Source organism: Carcharodon carcharias, chromosome 19 (assembly GCF_017639515.1).
Source record: "Carcharodon carcharias isolate sCarCar2 chromosome 19, sCarCar2.pri, whole genome shotgun sequence".
Classification (NCBI taxonomy): Eukaryota; Metazoa; Chordata; class Chondrichthyes; order Lamniformes; family Lamnidae; genus Carcharodon; species Carcharodon carcharias.
The window spans coordinates 89087857-89109773 of NC_054485.1; the positions used below are offsets into that span (position 1 = coordinate 89087857).

At 47.1% G+C, this 21917-nt stretch overlaps 1 protein-coding gene across 3 annotated transcripts in view; it reads right to left on the reverse strand.

The window, feature by feature from the left end:
* Positions 1–21917, reverse strand: part of LOC121291562 (torsin-4A-B-like) — a 102856-nt gene that overhangs the window by 12879 nt on the left and 68060 nt on the right. Inside the window, exon 1 of one of the 3 annotated variants that reach the window (XM_041212924.1) lies at positions 9933–9951. The exons of the other annotated variants lie outside the window; for them this stretch is intronic. The gene's annotated coding sequence lies outside the window, so the exon portion shown is untranslated. Of the gene's footprint in view, positions 1–9932; positions 9952–21917 lie in introns of those variants that run through there. 3 annotated transcript variants of the gene reach the window in all.

A 21917-nucleotide genomic window follows, 5' to 3' on the forward strand; every position in this document is an offset into this window, starting at 1 on the left:
AGGGTTCAATGCCTGTTCTGGCTGGGATGGACTTGGGACCTGCCTCACTAGAATATCTGTGGTGAATGTCGCAGTAGATTAGATCTATATTTAGGCAGGGAAGTGAAGAAGGAAAAGTAGGCGTAGCATTCTGTAGTGACAATATTCTAATTATGGCTCTTAGCCTAATTAGTTTTTTGGCAAGGGAGTTACGGTGATCACCAACTATGTAAAAAATCTGTGAGAACATCCAGGGAAAATCCAAAATATGTAAGACTCTGACCCAACACACCACCGTGTTCCAGATGAGGAAAGGACAGTGTCTAACCCACTGTCCAACACAGTCCCAGAGTGGGGAAAGTACAGTGTCTGACCCACTGTCCCACTCAGACCCAGAGGAGGAAAGGACAGTGTCCAACCCACTGTCCCACCCAATCCCAGAGGGGGAAAGGATAGTGTCTGACCCACTGTCCCACCCAATCCCAGAGGGGGAAAGACAGTGTCTGACCCACTGTCACACCCAGTCCCAGAAGGGGAAAGGACAGTGTCTGATCCACTGTCCCACACAATCCTAGAGGGGGAAAGGATAGTGTCTGACCCACTGTCCCACCCAATCCCAGAGGGGGGAAAGGACAGTGTCTGACCCACTGTCCCACCCAGTCCCAGAGGGGGAAAGGACAGTGTCTGACCCACTGTCCCACCCAGTCCCAGAGGGGGAAAGGACAGTGTCTGACCCACTGTCCCACCCAGTCCCAGAGGGGGAAAGGACAGTGTCTGACCCACTGTCCCACCCAATCCCAGAGGGGGAAAGACAGTGTCTGACCCACTGTCCCACCCAGTCCCAGAGGGGGAAAGGACAGTGTCTGGCCCACTGTCCCACCCAGCCCCAGGGGGGAAAAGACAGTGTCTGACCCACTGTCCCACACAATCCTAGAGGGGGAAAGGACAGTGTCCGACCCACTGTCCCACTCAATCCCAGAGAGGGAAAGGACAGTGTCTGACCCACTGTCCCACACAATCCCAGAGGGGGAAAGGACAGTGTCTGACCCACTGTCCCACACAATCCCAGAGAGGGAAAGAACAGTGTCCGACCCACTGTCCCACACAATCCCAATGGGGGAAAGGACAGTGTCTGACCCACTGTCCCACCCAGTCCCAGAGGGGGAAAAGACAGTGTCTGATCCACTGTCCCACACAATCCCAGAGGGGGAAAGGACAGTGTCTGACCCACTGTCCCACACAATCCCAGAGGGGGAAAGGACAGTGTCCGACCCACTGTCCCGCCCAATCCCAGAGGGGGAAAGGACAGTGTCTGACCCACTCACTAGAACAAGGGAGGAAGGAAGTTTAGGCAAAAAGTGGAAGGATTCAAAATTTGTTCAGATGCTATTCCCAGGAACTAAACCTTACCTCTACCTGTTGACAAATTCAGCGTATCGGCCTGAGTTATGTTCCTTCTGTCGGGTCGCTTTGCTCAGTGAACACGGTTACACATCCATCTACTAGTGAGTGAGTTGGTAAGCAAGATGTTGCAGATGCAGAGACCAATGTAAGCTGAAGCACAAAACAAAAATACCTGGAAAATCTCAGCAGGTCTGGCAGCATCTGCAGAGAGGAGCACAGTCAACAGAAGGGTCATTCGGACTCGAAACATTAACTGTGCTCTTCTCCGCAGATGCTGCCAGATCTGCTGAGTTTTTCCAGGTATTTTTGTTTTTGTTTTGGATTTCCAGCATCTGCAGCTTTTTGCTTTTATCTAAGTTGAAGCACATGCTGTTTATTAACACAAGTAACAGAGCACTGACACGTGTGCTTCTCCAACCAGACCCTATTCTAAACTACTGATTAATATTGTTTCCCACACTACATAGCAATTGGGTAATACAGTCATGTGGTCAATCTGCTCACATTCTCTTAAAAGTGTATTGCACCTCAGATTACCATCCCTCCCTTTACTTGAAAGTACAACTTACAATCTTTACAAAATATCAACTATTTACATAAATAATCTATTTACAAATTCAGTCTCTCTGGAGGCTTCTTTAAACATCACAGTTCTATGACTGGATGGTTTGTCTGAGCCTTCTCTCTCAGGGGTCACCTGTCCACTAGGCTCTCACGTAGAAACCTGTAGGTTTATCTTTTCGACTCTCTAAGGCTCAACGGATCCTACATGCATTTCCAAACCAAGTGGAGTTACTTCCACAGTTGGTGTTGGCTCCAATGAGAATGTTTGGCACATCCTTTCCTGTAGATCTGTTTCCCTTTTCCTGAGGTGATCTACATATCTCCTAATTATCCAACCTTTGACCGATATGTAATAGGAAAGGGGTCCTGTCACAACACTGAATTCATTTGATAGCCATTTGGGTCCATCTTTCCAAAAACTGTGTCTCCAACAGTGAAGTTTCTTTCATGACTGTGGTAATTGTGTCCCTTTTCCCGGGTCTCCTGACTTCTCTCAACTCACCCCCCCTAAATTTGGCCTTATGAGACACAAGCGTGTCCTGAGGCGTCTCTTCATCAATAAGTCTGCGGGGGAAATACCGGTCGTTTGTGGCATAATTCTATAGCTGAGTAAGAAACGTGATAAGCTAGTTGCAATAGAGTCTCCATCCAGTTTTTTCATTCCGGGCTTGAAAGTCTGGACTGCCCTCTCGGCCAAACTATTGGACGCAGGGTGGTACAGTGAGGTTCTCAACATATGTTATGCCATTTAGGCTTGTAAATCTTTGGAATTCCCCATTGGTGAATGCCATTCCATTAACAGACACTATTATCTCTGGTAGCCTGTGTATCGCAAAATTCTGACGCATGTTTCTACGGTGGCAGCAGATGTGGGCGATCTCACCTTGTATGCATCCATCCACTTCGAGTGAGCATCTATAATCAAGAGGAACATTGTGCCCAAAAAAGGCCCTGCGTAGTCAACATGGAGGTGGACCCATGGCCATTCCCAAGGACACAATGGAGCAGAAGGGGGCAATTTCTGTACATGTCGGCACTGTAGGCAGCTCTTGACTAAGTTTTCAATTTCTTGTCCATCCCTGCCACTATAAGTAGCTGCGCACCAACATTTTCATTCCAGAGATGCCAGGGTGAGCACTATGCAATTCAGTCAATATTGGCTGTCGTCTGCTCAAAGGCACAATGACTTTTGCTCCCCACAGCGAGATGCCATCCTGGCAGGTGAGCTTGTATCTCCTATTAAAATAAGGCTTAATTTCATTGGACTTTGGCTTGTTAGACCACCCTTATAAGACTTGCTGGTGAGTGTGTCTAGTTTCATATATGATGCTCCCCCTGCCAGCTTGCAGGACAATTCATCAATTATCAAGTCTGGCCACTTTGTTAACGGTCAACTTGTAGCCCCCGCATATTCGCGCACTCTGGTCAGGCTTTTGTACTGGAACTACGGGTGCCACCCATTCAAAAAATCGTACAGGTTGTAAGACTCCCAACCTTTCCAGCCTATCTAATTTGACATCAACTTTTTCTCATAATGCATAGAGGGCTGGCCTCGCCTTCAAGAATCTAGGACCCACGTGGATTTTAGTTTGCAGCCCCTAAATCTTCCCAAGCTCTTCCCTGAAAATGACTGCATATTTCTGTAATAACTCTTGTAGATCTTTCATCCTGAGTTGAAAAATCTCGGTCCACTCCAATTTTATTTCCTTAAGACAGTTCCCACCAAGTCGAGCTGGACCCTCCCTTACTACCACAATCAGGAGTAAATTAACAGACTGATTTCCATACTGCACTGGAACCTTGTATATTTCTCTTACTCGTATGTATTCAGCCATATACGTCCTTAATTTAGCATCTGAATTTTCCATATTTAATGAGTGGTCTCCTCCATTCAGATATTTGAACATATGTTACCCTATAACTGTCGTGGATTCCACCTCCATTTGGATGGGTTTCTCGTTGACTTTTACTGTCACATAGTTTGGATCTGTTTTACCCATTTTTAAGTTGTGTAGTGAGTAAATATCTGACTCTGTTTGTTTCTTCTGGTTCCTCTATTATGTGGATTTCACAATTTCTACCTTTTCGCTTAAAGTTTTGTCTTTATCTGTCTTTACAACATCGCATAATGTGCCCATTATGATGGCAATAGAAGCACTCGATTCTTTTAAGTTGTCGTTCGCTTGCAGGCTGCCTGGTTGCATTTCTGTTGTTCTTATTGTGGGTTTTCCCTGCTAAACCATTGCTTTTTGCTGGTCTGTTAATGATGGCTGTTTCCCGCCTTTCCGCGGAGCCCTACGCTACTGCAGCATTCCTAACTGGTGCTTCACTCCCGATGCAAAAGGCAGCACCATTTTGTGCTCCCTTGATTGCTTCTGAATCCCTGGCTGCGCTCTCCATTGCGCCAACTCCAGCACCTTCCTGAAGTCTAAATTCGTTTCTGACAACAACCTTTTTTGAATGACATCTTCATTAATCCCACATCCTAATCGGTCTCTTAACATGTCATTAATCGATGTCCTGAGCTCACAGTGCTCTGTTTTAAGGCTGCTATATAGCAAGCGACTCTCTCTCCAGGGGCGCGACACCGCGAATTAAATTTAAACTGCTGCGTTGTTACTGAGGGTTTCAGCTGAAAGTGGCTTCTCATGAGATTTACCAACTCATCAAAACTCTTGGAATCCGGGGCATTGGGTGCCGTTAGGCTACGAATTAGGCCGTATGTTTTACTGCCGCACATTGACAAGAGGATCGCCCGCTTCTTCTCCTCCCCCGATATGTCATTAGCCAAAATGAAGAACGCAAGGCATTCAATATAATGTGACCAGTCATCGGTGGTCTGATCAAACAGCTCGATATGGCCAAACTGTGGCATACTGGAGGGAGGTAACTTCAACGACTATGATGAAGGCTGTACCTACAATCGCCTTGCAAGGTACAGCTGATTTACTTCTCTTTAATTTCCATGGCTTTCCTTGGTGCTGTCGACTGGTCAAATTTTACTTCGCCGCCAGTTGTAATGTTCCTTCTGTTGCGTTTCTTTGCTCAGTGAACACGGTTGCAGGTCTATCTACTGGTGAGCGAGTTGGTAAACAAGATACTGCAGACACAGAGATCAATGTAAGATGAAGCACATGCTGTTTATTAACACAAGTAACAGAGCACTAACACATGTGTGCTTCTCCAACCAGACCCTGTTCTAAGTTACTGATTAACATTAAAGCCCGCACGACACAGCAATTGGGTCATACAGTCATGCGGTCAATCTGCTCATATTCCCTTAAAGATGTATTGCACCTCAGATTACCTCAGCCTGGGTCAAGTCCAAAGGAGCAGCTGTGCATGCAATGGAAAGCTGCTTCATGGCCTTGGTTTCAGGTTCATTGCTCATTTGATGCAGCAAATGGCCTGTGTGTGAACAGTACTTGGCCCGAGTTAAGATCAACCCTGAGGGAACAGGCCCAATATAAGCTGTACATCCCAATCTTGCTTTGCTCTGATGAAGGGTCATACGGACTCGAAACGTTAACTGTGTTCCTCTCCGCAGATGCTGTCAGACCTGCTGAGTTTTTCCTGGTATTTTTGATTTTGTTTTGCTTTCCTATTCTGTTAGGTTATGACCAGTGTTTGTTGGAACTAGGCCTTTAAGCACAAAGGCTCTCAAGGGCTCTTATGCATAAGGAACCAGTTTGATCAGTTAAAAGCAAAATACTGCGGATGCTGGAAATCTGAAACAAAAACAAAAATAGCTGGGGGAAAAAACAAAAATAGCTAAGTTTCTCCAGCTATTTCAGTTTGATCAGTTGCCTGCACGACACTAGAGGAATAGGTGGTGAATGGAGGTAGGGCAGTAGTTGGGGACTGTTAATATGTTACAGGGATGTTCATGGCATCTGTTTGGTTCTGTGGGGAGGGGGGCACTTAATGGGCTGGGATGGTGGTGGGTAGGGCACCCTACCACCTTCCTGCCTCTGCGCCAGTTAAGTCCCTGGCAGGAAGGTTCATAGACGGCCTTCATGCCCCACTGTCAATTGAGGCCCTTAAGTGGGTAATTAATCTAAGGGCCTCGCGCTGCTCTTGCTGGTATTTAAGCAATAGCAATTGGGAGCTCTCCAACGCTGATTGCCCGAAAAGCAGGCCCTGTCATTCAAAGATACTCAGTGGATGATCAAGGGTCCCGGCATGGGGAAGGGGGAGATTGCCGCTGAGATTCACCTCCTTGCCTTTCTGCTGACACCCCACCAAGCAACCCTCATCCCGTCATCACTGACCTGCGGCCTGGATCCCTGCCAATCCTGGACCTTGGGTGGGGGCATTGCCTACAGCACTCAGGGGGAGCGAGATTTCTGCACCCTCCATGCCACCAGGGGCCCTTGATCTTAAGGAAGGCCCGCCGCTGCCCATTTAGATGCCCGATTGGCATATAACTTGTCGGATCTTCCCAAAAGGAGGCGACACGGTGTGCTTGATGGCTCTGCAGCCTGCGGGCGAGATCCCTTTGACCGCCATTAAATATGCCCATAAAGTACCATACAGATCAGTTTCTTTCAATACAGTATGAGGTGTCTCACTACACTTGCCTTTACAGGTTATATATACAATGTACATTTTCATTTCATGCCAAACATTCTCTGGTGTATACAGCCCAACTATTCCAATCCACTCCTGGCTGGTCTCCCATATTTTACCCTCTGTAAACTTGAGGTCATTCAAAACTATGCTGGCCATGTCTTAACTCACAGCAGTTCCTGTTCCCCAGCCATGCCACGCTCGTTAACCTCCATGAGCTCCCGGCCAAACAACGTTTTGATTTTAAAATACCTGCCCTTGTTTTTAAATCTCCCCATGGCCCTGGACCTTCCCTACCTCTGCAATTTCCTCCAGGTTTCAGAATCAGATGTCACATGGATGGGAATCTGTTGAATCTGAGATGACTCTAGGCAAAGGCCAAAGCCTTTGAGCTCAAAATTTGCCATTTCCTGTTTACTGATGACAGCGCACTTATTGCCGTTCAGAGCTGGGCTTGCAACGTAGCATGGGCTTGTTCTCCAATTTCAGCCTTACAACCAGCTTGAAGAAAACAGAAGTAACGTATCAGCTTGCTTCAGGAAAGCCCTATCTCGAGCCCAAGGTTTCAGCCCAAGGCCAGAACCTGCCAGCAGTGGATAAGTTCATTTATCTCGGCAGCACACACTCTCGGGCTGTCTGCATCGATGACAAGATGCAAGAATTGCCAAAGCAAGCCTTCGAGCATTTGTGTTGGAACAAGGAGGAGTTAGTCTGCCTACCAAACTGAAAGTCTATACAGCAATAGTCCTACCCACTCTACTCTACGCATGCGAGACTTAGAATGTGTACCAGCATCATGCCAAGGAACTCAACCACTTTCATTTGAGCTGCCTTCGGAAGATCCTGAAGATCGGATGGCTGGTCAAAATACCAGACACTGAGGTTCTCACCTGAGCGGGCATGCCAAGCATCTGCATCATATCGAGACAGTCACAACTGAGTTGGGCTTGTCATGGAGCCAGAATGTCTGACAATCACGTGTCCAAGCAAATTTTCTATGGAGAGTTTAAGTCAAGGGTGCGCTCTCATGGGGGTTAAAGGAAGTGTCAATTAATAAAAAAATTTGGAAAGCTGGTCTCACCAAACCATCATTGTGTCACATGTAGGCCAGACCAGGTAAGCATAGCAGATTTCCTTCCCTAAAGGACATTAGTGAACCAGATGGGTTTTTACAAAAACAAATGGCCATTATCATGATCACCATTATTGAGAGTAGCTTTCAAAGGGCAGGTTTATTAACTGAATTTAAATTCCACCAGCTGCTATGGTGGGATTTGAACCCATATCCCCAAAGTATTGGCCTGTACTAGTCCGGCGATATTACCACTATCTCCTCCTCAATTGACACACATCAGGTGGCGGCCTCTGGAGTGTTTGGAATGTGTGGTACAAGGTGAATATTACAGCACCTTCAAACAGCGGCAGCAGGAGATGGAGGCAGCAGTCACTGTGGACAGCCTACAGCGGAGGATAGAGGGCAGCTTCAGCCATGCTTACCCAACCAGGAATGCAGAGCCTGGGGAGCGGACGTATTCAGAGTGGGTGCTAGTGGAGTAACAAAGAGAGACAGCTAGCGGAATTTCTTGATCTTGAAGCAGTGGTGACCCTTGTGATGAAAATGGAGGAGTCCATCCATGACATGAGCACCGCCATGTCTCAGGTATATGAGCACATGAGCTTCTCCACTAAAAGACTGGTCGACCTCATAGGGAGGCAGTCCACAGAGAGAGTGCAGGAGCAGTGAACTGGCATTCTGTAACATTGGCCGCTCTGTCCCAGTGATGGCACATGGATGCGCGTACTCCCAATCGGGTGCTCTCCCTCTTATTCTGATGAAAGTGGATGTGCTTCTGGGCCATTGGGGGGCGGAGGGATGAAGGGATGATGTGGATGGGGCCCCCACCCAAGGGACCCCACCTTCTGAAGCTGTCCCTCCAACTACAACACACGTTAAGCCTCACGCCCCCCCATGGCTGCCGCTGTCCCTGCACGAGGACAGCTGGCACAGCCTGTCATGGTACCAGTGCGTGTGCCTCGACCTGAGGGAGAACATCATGAGCATCTCAGCCTTCCCTCCACAGGCCCTCTAGCTACAGGGGAGGGGCTCTCACAGGAATTGGGAGGAGGAGGGGGATGTGCGGAGGGCAGAGAAACAGTGTTAACATCACAACCGTTTCCCCGTCTCCTCTTACTGAAAACTCAGGCCTGATACAACGGGGCCCTGATAGCCACATGGGAGCAGTCAATCATTGCCCTCTCCCTGAGGGGACCCTGTCATGGAAGCAAAGCCCGCCCCACCCCCACCCCCACCCCCCACCACTGACTGGCTACATCTGTTGCAAGGAGACAAAATTCGATGCCCTCAGGAAAGTGCATCCATTACCTGAGATATGCAGCTGTGGGCTCCCCATTGCGAGATCACACGTAAAGAGCCTAGAAAGAGGGGAGAACTTTCAGAGTCACAGTCAGCTTGACAGCTACTGGCGCTGGCTGTGCCCCAGAGCCTTGAGCCATGAGGTCATCCTCCAGGAGTGTGCCCGACTCAAACACCAGCTGCCTTGATAGGTGACGCCATCAGTGGCATTGCTACTCTGCCCTCCATTGTGCTCAGGAAGCTGAATCTCTTGCAGTAAATTAAATTCTCCTGCCCCTCAACCAGCACCTCTGCATCCACACATGCCATGTGACTGAGTTTGTTGGTGGGGTTGGTACCCCTCCCCACTTCTGAGTAGGTGACCACCCCCCCTGCCAATATCAGAGTCAGGCACTGGGACTTCAGCTGACAACCTTTCCTTGTACCTTTGGAATGAATAATTTCTCAAAGGCCCTCTCTCCATCACCAATCGCAATGGTTCAGCTTTGCTTTTAAGAATGGCAGTGTTGTATATTTTAGATCTCAGATCCATGCAGAGATGGCATTAGTTTCTAAGTGTGTTCCAGATGTAAATTACAGTGCTTTAAAATGTCTTTGCGGTCACAAAATGCCTGCACTCATGCTTATAGCTCAGTTTCCAGTAGCTTCTGTGGTGTCAGTTTATTTTGGTCTGAGTCAACATCCAGGCTTAATCAATCAAACAGAGTGAGCATAGATCAGTTATCAAACTCACACAGTCAAACACAGAACAATTGAACAGGTTAATGGACATGCAAGAATCTCTGATCACTTCCAATATTTTTACACAATGCTACATATGCCTGTCACTTCAAGCAAGGGCTTCCGGTGACACAACATGGAGCCATGCACCTCTGGTAAATATTTGCTGCTGTACTTAATTGACTGTCCACTGTGTCCTCAATGACTTTAATTGCCCCAATGATTAAACACCTTAATTAATGAAAGCGGCAGCTTCACATTGCGCAACTGGCATGCCACGCCTGCAGCGCAAATTTGCTGACTCGCCAGACTCCTAACTCACCTTCACCTCCATGGCAAAATCCAGCCTTACGTTTCAGGTCGGTAATCTTCCATCAGAACTGGAAAAGGTCAGAGATGTTCCAGACCTTAAGCTAATACAGAGATAGGGAAAGGGGTGTGGGGAGGCAGGGGAGTAAAGGACAAAAGGGAATGTCTGTGATATGGTTAAAAGGGATGATGTTAGAAAGCAAAAAGTGATAGTCAAGGGACAACTAATGAAATGAAAGACAGATCTAGAGGAAGTGTAAACGGCGATTGCGGAATCATCACCAATAACTGTCATCCGAAAAATGGGGGATGGGGGAAAGAGATTATGATCTGAAATAAGTGAACTCAATGTTGAGTCTGGCAGGCTGTAAAGTGCATAATTGAAAGAGGAGGTACTGTTCCTCGAGCTTTCTGTGGAGCGTCACTGAAACGATGCAGCAGACTGAGGACAGAGAGGTCAGTGTGGGAGCAGGACAGAGATTTAAAACTGTGGGCAAACAGAAGCTCCGGGTCAGGCTAGTGGACTGAGTGGAGGTGTTCCGCAAAGCAGTCACCCAGTCTGCATTTGGTTTCCCCAGTTTGAGGAGACCGCACTGTGAGCAGCGAATATAAAAACAGCGAATCAAAAAAACAGTACAAGCAAATTGCTGTTTCACTTGGAAGGAGTGTTTGGGGTTTTAAACAGGGAGAAGGACAGGTTTTGCATCTCTTGAGGTTGCAGGGAAAGATGCCATACAAAAGGGAGGGAGTGTTGGGGGTGATTAAGGAATGGGCCAGGGTGTTGCAATGAGAACGGTTCCTTCAGAATGCTGAAAGGTGAGGGGAAGGTAAGATGTGTTTGGTGGTGGTGTCACACTGGTGGTGGCAGAGATGGTGGAGGTTGGTCTGTTGGCTGGTGGGTTGGAAAGTGAGGAAAAAGGGAAACTCATGGTTCTGGGAGGGAAGGGAAGAGGTGAGACCACGGAAATTGGATGGCCATGGTTGAGGGTCCTGCCAACCAAGGTGGAGGGGAATCTTCAGTTGAGGAAATGGAGACATATTGGGAGCACAGTTGTGACAGAGCTGGAGAAAATGAGAGACAAGAAAGAATCTAACTATCTCACCATGATACTTAACAGCATTACCATCACTGAATCTCCCACCATCAACATCCTGGAGGTTACCATTGACTGAAAGCCAAACATGTTTTTAATTCATTCATGGGATGTGGGCTTCGCTGGCTGGGCCAGCATTTATTGCCCATCCCTAACTGCCCTTGAGAAGGTGTTGGTGAGCTGCCTTCTTGAACCGCTGCAGTCCATGTGATGTAGGTTCACCCACAGTGCTGTTAGGGAGGGAGTTCCAGGATTTTGACTCATCGACAGTGAAGGAACGACGATATATTTCCAAGTCAGGATGGTGAGTGACTTTGGAGGGGAACTTCTAGGTGGTGGTGTTCCCATGTGTCTACTCCCCTTGTCCTTCTATATGGTAGTGGTTCTAAATTTGGGAGGTCCTGTCGAAGGAGGCTTGATGAATTCTTGCAGTGCATCCTGTAGATGGCACACACTGCTGCCACTGTGTGTCGATGGTGGAGGGAGGGAATGTTTGTGGATGGGGTGCCAATCAAGCGGGATGCTTTATCCTGGATGGTGTTGCACTTCTTGAGTTTGCTGGAGCTGCACTCATCCAGGCAAGTGGAGAGTATTCCAGCATACTGCTGACTTGTGCTTTGTAGGTGGTGGACAGGCTTTGGAGAGTTAGGAGGTAAGTGACTTGCTGCAGGATTCCTAGCCTCTGACCTGCTCTTGCAGCCACAGTATTTATATGGCTAGCCCAGTTCAGTTTCTGGTCAATGGTAACCCCCAGGATGTTGATAATGGGGGATTCAGTGATAGTACTGCCATTGAACATCACGTGATGGTTAGATTCTCTCTTGCTGGAGATGGTCATTGCCTAGCACTTGTGTGGCGTGATTGTTACTTGCCGCTTGTCAGCTCAAGCTTGGATATTGTCCAAGTCTTGCTATATTTGGACATGGACTGCTTCGGTATCTGAGGAGTCGCGAATGGTGTTGAACATTGTGCAATCATCAGCGAACATCCCCACTTCTGACCTTATGATGGAAGGAAGGTCATTGATGAAGCAGTTGAAAATGGTTGGGCCTAGGACGCTACCCTGAGGAACTCCTGCAGTGATGTCCTGGAACTGAGATGAGTGACCTCCAACAATCACCACTATCTTCCTTTGTGCTAAGTATGACTTCAACCAATTGAGAGTCCAACCTGTTTCCCAGTGACTTCAGTTTTGCTAGGGGCCAGCCATATAAATACTGTGGTTACAAGAGCAGGTCAGAAACCGGGAATTCTGTGGTGAGTAACTCACCTCCTGACTCCCCAAGACCTGTCCAGCATCTACAAGGCAGAAGTCAGAGTGAGATGAAATATTCTCCACTTGCCTGGATGAGTGCAGCTCAAGAAGGTTGACAACATCAAGACAAAGCAACCCACTTGTTCAGTACCCCATCCACCAACTTAAACGTTGACTCCCTCTGCCACACAATGGTAGCAGTGTGCACCATCTACAAGGTGCACTGCAGGAACTCACCAAGGCTCCTTCGACAGCACCTTCCAAACCTGCAACCCCTTTCAACTAGAATGACAAGGGCTGCAGATGCGTGGGAACACCACCAGTTGCAAGTTCCCCTGCAAACCACACGCCATTCTGATTTGGAAATATATAGCTGTTCCTTCACCATCGTTGGGGCAACATCCTGGAACTCCCTCCCTAACAGCACTGTGGCTGGACCTACACCACATAGACTGCAGTGATTCAAGAAGGCAGCTCACCACCACCTTCCCAAGGCCTTGCCAGCAACCTGCTCATCCCAAGAGCAAATTAAAAAAATGTCCATCCCCATAGATGGAGATAAGGAGTGATTGAAAACGGGAAGAAGCAGTTAAAGTTGGACCATATGAAGGTGAGGGAAGGGTGGAAATTACAAGCAATATTGATGAAACCTTACAGTCCAGGGAAAACCAAGAGCAACACTGATACAGTCACCAATGTATTGGAAAAACAAATGAAGGAGGGAGCCTGCGTAGGACTGGAGCAACATATTCTACAGCTCTGAAGAAAAGTCATACGGACTTGAAACGTTAACTCTGTTTTTCTCTCCACAGATGCTGTTAGACCTGCTGAGATTTTCCAGCATTTTCTGTTTTTGTTCCAGTATTTTGCTTTTATATTCTACAGAAAGGCAGGCATAGTCAGGCCCCAAATGTCTTCTCGTATGTTTATTTGGAGATAGTGACTGGAGTCAAAGGAGAACTTTTTGAAGGTGGGAGCAAGTTCATACTCCCCCTGTCTGAACTGTGGACTGAAGACCTGTGCTTCCTCTAATGGACAGTTTGCAGAAAGGCATCTTCCGCTGTCCTTCACTGTCAAACAACCAAGTGTCTATATAATTATAAAGCATTCCACAATTGTGTACAGTGTAGGAGCAAGCCATTAATTCTGTGTCATGCTTAAATTCCACCCAGTCCTCTCTCTTTTCTTCATCTAAGTCTATCAGCAAAACCATCTGTTCTTTTCTCTCATGCGCTTATCTAGCTTCCCCTTGGATGCAACAATGCTATCTCAACCACTCCCTGTAGTAGCGAGTTCCACATTCTCACCACTCTCTGGACAAAGGCATTTCTCCATAATTCCCTACTGATTAATGTATATTTTTTCCTATACCCTATATTCACGGCTCCTGGTCTCCATCGACCCGACAAGTGGAAACATTTTTTTTGACACTCAACCTAGCAAATCCCTTCACAATTTTAAAGATCCCTGTCAGGTTACCCGTCAGTCTTCTTATTTCCAAAGGAAAGAGCCCCAGCATGTTCAGCCTTTCCTGATAAGTGTAATTTCTTAGTTCTTGCATCATCCTTATAAATCACTTTTGGCACCTTCCCCAGTGCCTCAATAACCTCCGTATACATGATGAAAGGAACTGTGCACAGTGCTCCAATTGTAGTTTAACCAATTTCTGTGTAAGTGTTTGATGGTGCCTTTAACATGGAAGGTTAAAAGCTTCACAGGAGCTAAACTGAACACTCAGTCACATAAGGAAACTTGAGGATGGATAACCAAAAACTGGTGTAAGAGGTAGGTTTTAAGGAGCACATTAAAAGTTAAGACCATGAGGTAGACAGGTGGAGAGGTTTTGGGAGGGTATTCCAGAGTTTAGGACGCAGGCAGCTGAAGGTGCAGCCACCAGTGATGGGTTGAACTGATTCCAGACTTTACACTGTTACGGCCGGTCCCCGGGTCAGGTCCCCCAAATTTGTTACCTTCCTGAACGGGACCCCAATTTTGCTATACTCCAGAGTGAGGAGGAATGGGCTGGCCACCCCTCTTTACTCAACCCCGTCAGTTGGTCACAACAAGGTAAATTTAAAGGGGATCCCTTTCCCCATGGATACCTTCTCCCAGTGTGCGCTCCTGCAGCGAGCATGTCCAATTTGTTGGACAGCACACTTGGGCAGGAAATATTCACCCGCTTCCTGTCCATTTGTATCAAGACCAGCAACAGGCAGGAAGATCAGGAAAGGTGGTGAGAATGTGGCACTTGCTGCCTGGAATGGTGGAGTCAAGTAGCGTGGATGCCTCTAAGGGAATACTAGATAAATTCAGTATGAGAGGAAAAGGAATAAAAGGATGGGGTCAGAGGTGAATAAAAGGAAGTCAGCCGTTGATAAGGCACCTTTAACGACTTCAAGGCATCCCAAAGCACTTTACAGCTAATGAAGGGGGAGATGGTGGTGTAGTGCAAATGTCACTGCATTAGTGATCCTGAGGCCCAGGCTAATGCCCTGGGGATATGGTTTCAAATCCCACCAGGGCAGCTAGTGGAACTTAAATTCTTTCAATAAAATCTGGAATTGAAAGTTAGCCTCAGTAATGGTGGCCATGAAATTATCATCAATTGTTGCAAAAACCCATCTGGTTCACTAATGTCCTTCAGGGAAGGAAATCTGCCATCCTTAGTAGGTCTGGCCTACATGTGACTCCAGGTGTGGAGCAATGTGATTGACTCTTAAATGACCTAGCAAGCCATTCATGTTCAGGGCCAATTCAGGTTGGGTGACAAATGTTGCCCTTGCCAGTGATGCCTACAACCCATGAAAGAATATATTTTAAAAAGTACATTTGAGGTGTACTCTCTGTTGTTTTATAGAAAACGCAACAAACACTTTTCACACAGCAAACTCCCACAAACAGCAATGTGATAAATAACCAGATCGCCTGTTACCTATGTTCTAAATTATGTTGATTGACGGGGCAGGACACCAAGGGAAGACTCATCAGCTCTTCAAAATAGCAGTACAAGATATCTGACCTCTACATATGAGAGCAGAAAAAGCCTCAGTTTAAGGTTTCTACTCTTAAGCACCTCAGACGGTGCAGCACTCCCACAGAATGGCACTGGAAGTGTCAGCCCAGATTTTGTACTCAAAGTTTCTGGAGTGGGACATGAATCCATGACCTTCTGACTCAGGGCCAAGAGCACTACCTAGCGAACCACAGCTGATAGATCAGCATCTGCCCTATCAATCCGGCTTCTATTCCTTATATTCTTTGGTTGGTCAAGGAGGTAGGTTTTAAGGTGCATGTCAAAGGAGAGAGAGAGAGAGGGGCAGAGGGAATTCCAGGCCTTGGGACTTCAGAAGCTGAAGGCACGGCTGCCAATGGTGGAGTGATGGAAATTAGGGATGCTCAAGAGGCCAGAATTGGAGGAGCACAATTGAATTGGTTTAGGTGGCGCTGAATATGGCGCCAAACTCATTGTGGAATTAACAGGGCTAAGAATGAAACCTTTAGAAAAGAGCCAGAGCATGTGGATCTGGAATCAGCAACTTCGGGGGAGGAGGAGAGCAAATTGGTGGGCTGGTGGTGGAGGCGGGGGTGGGAAATTATAAATAGAAAACAAAATAATCATTCCTACCCTCATTCCAAAAAGTATGTATAAAACAAAGAAAGATTGGGAATATTGCTTGTGGGGTATTATTCTTAAAGTACTTACACAGAACCAACAAGTGAAAAACTGCTTGTGATAAATTCCACACACTGACCAACTGTGAACAAGGGCAGAAGAGTCACCTTCATCCTGTCTGAACAATGAGCTGAAGGATGGGCCATTCTCTAGAGGACACTTATGCACAACTGGCATCCTCCTCAGCCTTTCACTGTCCCAACAACAAGTTGCATTCAGGACTGGGCTAGGTGAGAGTTCATCATCCTGAAGAACTCTTTTTTTTCCCTAAAAGCACTGCCAGGTCAGCTGAGAATTTCCATTTTCCATGTATGTTTCAACACAGACACAGCCGATGTCTCTTTGTCAGATTCTGGTGATGAGTTCAGACTTGCCTCCCTCGTAAGATAAATCAGCACTTGACGTCAGGGAATCTGATGAACATGTAAAAGAGAAATGTTTCAGCTGTATTGGGAAATAGCAGTGGGAGCTAGAGTAGGACCAGTTGGATAGCAATTTCTAAGAGATAGCCCAGAGATACAATGGACTAAATGTTATTCTATCCTACCTCTGTAACCTGAAACATAAGAACACAAGAATTAGGAGCAGGAGTATGCCATTCAATAAGGTCATGGCTAAAACAAAAACAGAATTACCTGGAAAAACTCAGCAGGTCTGGCAGCAATGGCGGAGAAGAAAAGAGTTGACGTTTCGAGTCCTCATGGCCCTTCAACAGAACTGATTTTTCTTTACAACGAGAGGGGTGAAATAAAAGCTGCTTATATTTCACCCATCTCGTTGTAAAGAAAAATCAGTTCTGTTGAAGGGTCATGAGGACTCGAAAAGTCAACTCTTTTCTCCTCTGCCGATGCTGCCAGACCTGCTGAGCTTTTCCAGTTAATTCTGTTTTTGTTTTGGATTTCCAGCATCCGCAGTTTTTTGTTTTTAGATCATGGCTGATCTGACTGAGGCCTCAACTCCACTTTCCTATTCCCCATAACCCTTCACTGCCTTGTCAATCACTAATCTATCCAACTCAACCTTAAAAATATTAAATGAACCATGCAGCCTTCACTCCTCTCTGTGGAAGAGAATTCCCTGGACTAACAACCCTCTGAGAGAAAAAAAATTCTTCTCATCTCAGTTTTAAATGGGAGACCCCTAATTTTTAAATTGTGTTCCCTAGTTCTTGACTCTCCCACTGGGGGAAACATCCTGTCAGCATCAACCCTGTCAAGTCCCCTCAGAATTTTATATGTTTCAATAAAATCGACTCTCAAGCTTCTAAACTCCGATGGGCATAGGCCCAGCCTTCACAAACTTTCTTCATAACTCCTACATCCTAGGAATCAGTCGAGTGAACCTGCTCTGAACTGCTTTGAATGCATTTTTTCTTAAGTAAGGAGACCAAAACTGTGCACAGTACCCCAGATGCGGTCTAACCAAGGCCTTACACGGCTTTTTTTTATTCTTTCATAGGATGCAGGCATTGCTGACATGGCCGGCATTTATTGCCCATTCTTATTCGCCATTGAACTGAGTAGCTTGCTGGGCTATTTCAGAAGGCAGTTTAGAGTCAATCACGTTGTTGTGGTTTCTGGAGTCACATGCAAGACGGACCAGGTAAGGATAGCAGATTTCCTTAACCAGGTGGGTTTTTAGAACAAGTTGTCATGGTAACCATTACAATTCCAGATTTTTATTAATTGGTTTTAAATTCCACCAGCTGCCACAGAGCCCATGCCCCCAGAGCATTAACCTGGGCCTCTGGATTGCTAGTCCAGTGATATTGCCACTATGTCACCATCTTACCCTATTGCTGTAACAACACTTCCCTCATGCGTACTCGATTCCCCTTGCAATAAACACCAACATTCCTTTCGATTTTTAATTACTTCCTGCACCTGCATCCCAACCTTTTGTGATTCATGTACCAGGCACCTAGATGCCTCTGGAAAAACTCAGCAGGTCTGGCAGCATCGGTGGAGAAGAAAAGAGTTGACCTTTCGAGTCCTCAAGACCCTTCAACAGAACTAGGTGAATCCAAGGAGAGGGGTGAAATATTAGCTGGTTTAAGGTAGGGATGGGGGTGGTGGGGGGGCGGGGGTGGCGGGTGGGGGGGGGTGCGGGTGGGAGTTGGGTGTGGGGGAGAGAAGTGGAGGGCGATGGTGTGGTTGTAGGGACAAGCAAGCAGTGATTGGACCAGATAATCAAAAGATGTCACAGACGAAAGAACAAAAGAACACAGAGGTGTTGAAGGTGGTGATATTATCTAAATGAATGTGTTAATTAAGAATGGATGGTAAGGCACTCAAGGTACAGCTCTAGTGGGGGTGGGGTGGAAAGATCAGCAGGGCATAAAAGATTTAAAAATAATGGAAATAGGTGGGAAAAGAAAAATCTATATAAATTATTAGAAAAAACAAAAGGAAGGGGGAAGAAACGGATAGGGGGTGGGGATGGAGGAGGGAGTTCAAGATCTAAAGTTGTTGAATTCAATATTCAGTCCAGAAGGCTGTAAAGTGCCTAGTCGGAAGATGAGGTGCTGTTCCTCCAGTTTGCGTTGGGCTTCACTGGAACAATGCAGCAGGCCAAGGATAGATATGTGGGCAAGAGAGCAGGGTGGAGAGTTAAAATGGCAAGCGACAGGGAGGTTTGGGTCATTCTTGCGGACATTCTTTGCAGGTGTTCTGCAAAGCAGTCGCCCAGTTTATGTTTTCTCTCTCCAATGTAGAGGAGACCACATTGGGAGCAACAAATGCAGTAGACTAAGTCTACTCTCGTCGGGACTTTATTAATTTTGCTTCCAATCTCCACCCCTCCATCATTTTCACGTGGTCCATCTCTGACACTTCCCTTCCCTTCTTGGACCTCTCTGTCTCAATCTCTGGTGATAGACTGCCCACCAATATCCATTACAAGCCTACCGACTCCCACAGCTACCTCGACTACAGCTTCTCACACCCCGCTTCCTGTAAGGACTCCATCCCATTCTCTCAGTTCCTTCACCTCCATCGCATCTGTTCTGATGATGCTACCTTCAAAAACAGTTCCTCTGACATGTCCTCCTTCTTCCTTAACCGAGGTTTTCCACCCACGGTCGTTGACAGGGCCCTCAACCATGTCCAGCCCATCTCCCGTGCATCCGCCCTCACGCCATCTCCTCCCTCCCAGAAACATGATAGGGTCCCCCTTGTCCTCACTTATCACCCCACCAGCCTCCGCATTCAAAGGATCATCCTCCGCCATTTCCGCCAACTCCAGCATGATGCCACCACCAAACACATCTTCCCTTCACCCCCACTGTCGGCATTCCGTAGGGATCGTTCCCTCCGTGACACCCTGGTCCACTCCTCCATCACCCCCTACACCTCAACCCCCACCTATGGCACCTTCCCATGCCCACGCAAAGGATGCAACACCTGCCCCTTCACTTCCTCTCTCCTCACCGTCCAAGGGCCCAAACACTCCTTTCAAGTGAAGCAGCATTTCACTTGCATTTCCCCCAACTTAGTCTACTGCATTTGTTGCTCCCAATGCAGTCTCTTCTACATTGGAGAGACCAAATGTAAACTGGGCGACCGCTTTGCAGAACACCTGCGGTCTGTCCGCAAGAGTGACCCAAACCTCCCTGTCGCTTGCCATTTTAACACTCCACCCTGCTCTCTTGCCCACATGTCTGTCTTTGGCCTGCTGCATTGTTCCAGTGAAGCCCAATGCAAACTGGAGGAACAGCACCTCATCTTCCGACTAGGCACTTTACAGCCTTCCGGACTGAATACTGAATTCAACAACTTTAGATCTCGAACTCCCTCGTCCATCCCCACCCCCTTTCCGTTTCTTCCCCCTTCCTTTTGTTTTTTTCCAATAATTTATATAGATTTTTCTTTTCCCACCTAATTCCATTATTTTTAAATCTTTTATGCCCTGCTAGCCTTTCCATCCCACCGCCATTAGAGCTGTATCTTGAGTGCCCTACCATCCATTCTTAATTAGCACATTTGTTTAGATAATATCACCAACTTCAACGCCTCTGTGTTTTTTTGTTCTTTTGTCTCTGACATCCTTTGATTATCTGCTCCTTTCACAGCTTGCTTGACCCTACAACCACACCAACCCCCTCCACTTCTCTCCCCCCACCCAACCCCCCCAGCACCCCCCCCCCCCCCTCCCCCCCACCAACACCCACCCTTCCCAACTTAAACCAGCTTATATTTCACCCCTCTCCTTGGGTTCATCTAGTTCTGTTGAATGGCCAAGAGGACTCGAAACGTCAACTCTTTTCTTCTCCGCCGATGCTGCCAGACCTGCTGAATTTTTCCAGGTAATTCTGTCTTTGTTTTGGATTTCCAGCATCTGCAGTTTTTTGTTTTTACCTAGATGCCTCTGGTCTGTAGCGTTTTGCAGTGTCTCTCCATTCAAGTAATATCCTGCTATTTGGGAGTGTTCGATGGCACAGAGTAGAGGGAGCTTTTCTCTGTATCTAACCCCATGCTGTACCTGTCCTGGGAGTGTTTGATGGACAGTGTAGAGGGAGCTTTACTCTGTACCTAACCCATGCTGTACTTGTCCTGGGAGTGTTTGATGGGACAGTGTAGAGGGAACTTTACTTCCTATGTAATCCCGTCCTTTACCCGCCCTGGGAGCAGGGCCATCCTTAGTGGGGCGAAGGGCCCGGAGCAAATCTCGCTGTCTGGGCCCCCATAACATTTTTAGGCAAGTTTCCCCTGACGGCTGACCCCTGAGCATGTGTGTCAAAAGGAGTAGCAGCTGCGACCCAGCTACTGAGCACTTGGCTACAAGCACATACTGCACTGTTGACTGTGATACTGTGTCACATGTAAAACTGCACCTCACTTCCAAGGTTGAACGTAATTGTTGGCTCTCCTTTTGTTAAGGACAAATCCATGACCTCTATGGGGTTCTGCTGTAACATTTTTATGAACGCACCCCACACCCCAACTGGAGAAAATGTTAAGGCCGGAATTTTCCAGGCCCTCACGCGGGCGGGATCTTTAGGTCCCACTGATGTGAACGGAGATTTCACTGGCTCTCTGGCCCTGCCACAGGGGGGAACCCACCATGGGGTGGGGGGGAGGGGGGGGCGGGGTGGCTGCTGGAAAATTCCGGCCTAAATGTCGGAGTGAGGACATTCACTAATTTCAACATTTTTTTTTGAATGACCAACACAATACAATAAATAATTTGACTTTTAAAAAAAATGACTGCTTTTCTTCCAATGTTAAGCAAATGTTAGTTGCAAATGCATACTGGTAGAAATATTAAATAAGAAGCGGAGGGTTTCAATTGCCCGGGACCAAAAAATAAACACAGCAAGTGAGTGACTTCCCTCGCAGGTCGGACTCTATGCATTATATGCTTGCTTTAAAGATGTCAACTAGGTTGGAATTGTTCATCTTGCCCTTCTGCGGTGGATGAGTGTTGGAATAAAAGCCGCTTGGCTGCTGCCACTGAGGGTGATGGACGCACTGCGCTCCCAGTCTCCTGGCCCACTTTCCTGGCAGGGATTTATCCCGGTTCACATGATATTAATCTGCTTTCCCCTCTACCCTTTTATGAGCTTTGCTCATTCATTTATATCCACCAGTAAACACTCATTTTGAGCTTCGAGGGCGAGAGACAGCGAATCAGCTGATATGTACTACAGGCTGTATTATATTTGTGAAGATCAGGGTCCCCCCCAAAAGCACAGGGATATGCCAGGCCATGAGGTTACAGGTTGTGCTTACAGATTGTGGTTGAGTACGATTCTGCTGTAACTGCCAGGGCGGTTACAGCATTGGGTTAGACACAGCGGCGTTTGCCCCGATTCACCATAGCCTAGGGATGGCTCTGCCTGGGAGTGTTTGATGGGACAGTGTAGAGGGAGCTTTATCTAACCCATCCTGTACCTGTCTGGGAAGTGTTTGATGGGGACAGTGTAGAGGGAGCCTTATTCTTTATCTAACCCTGTGATGTACCTGCCCTGGGAGTGTT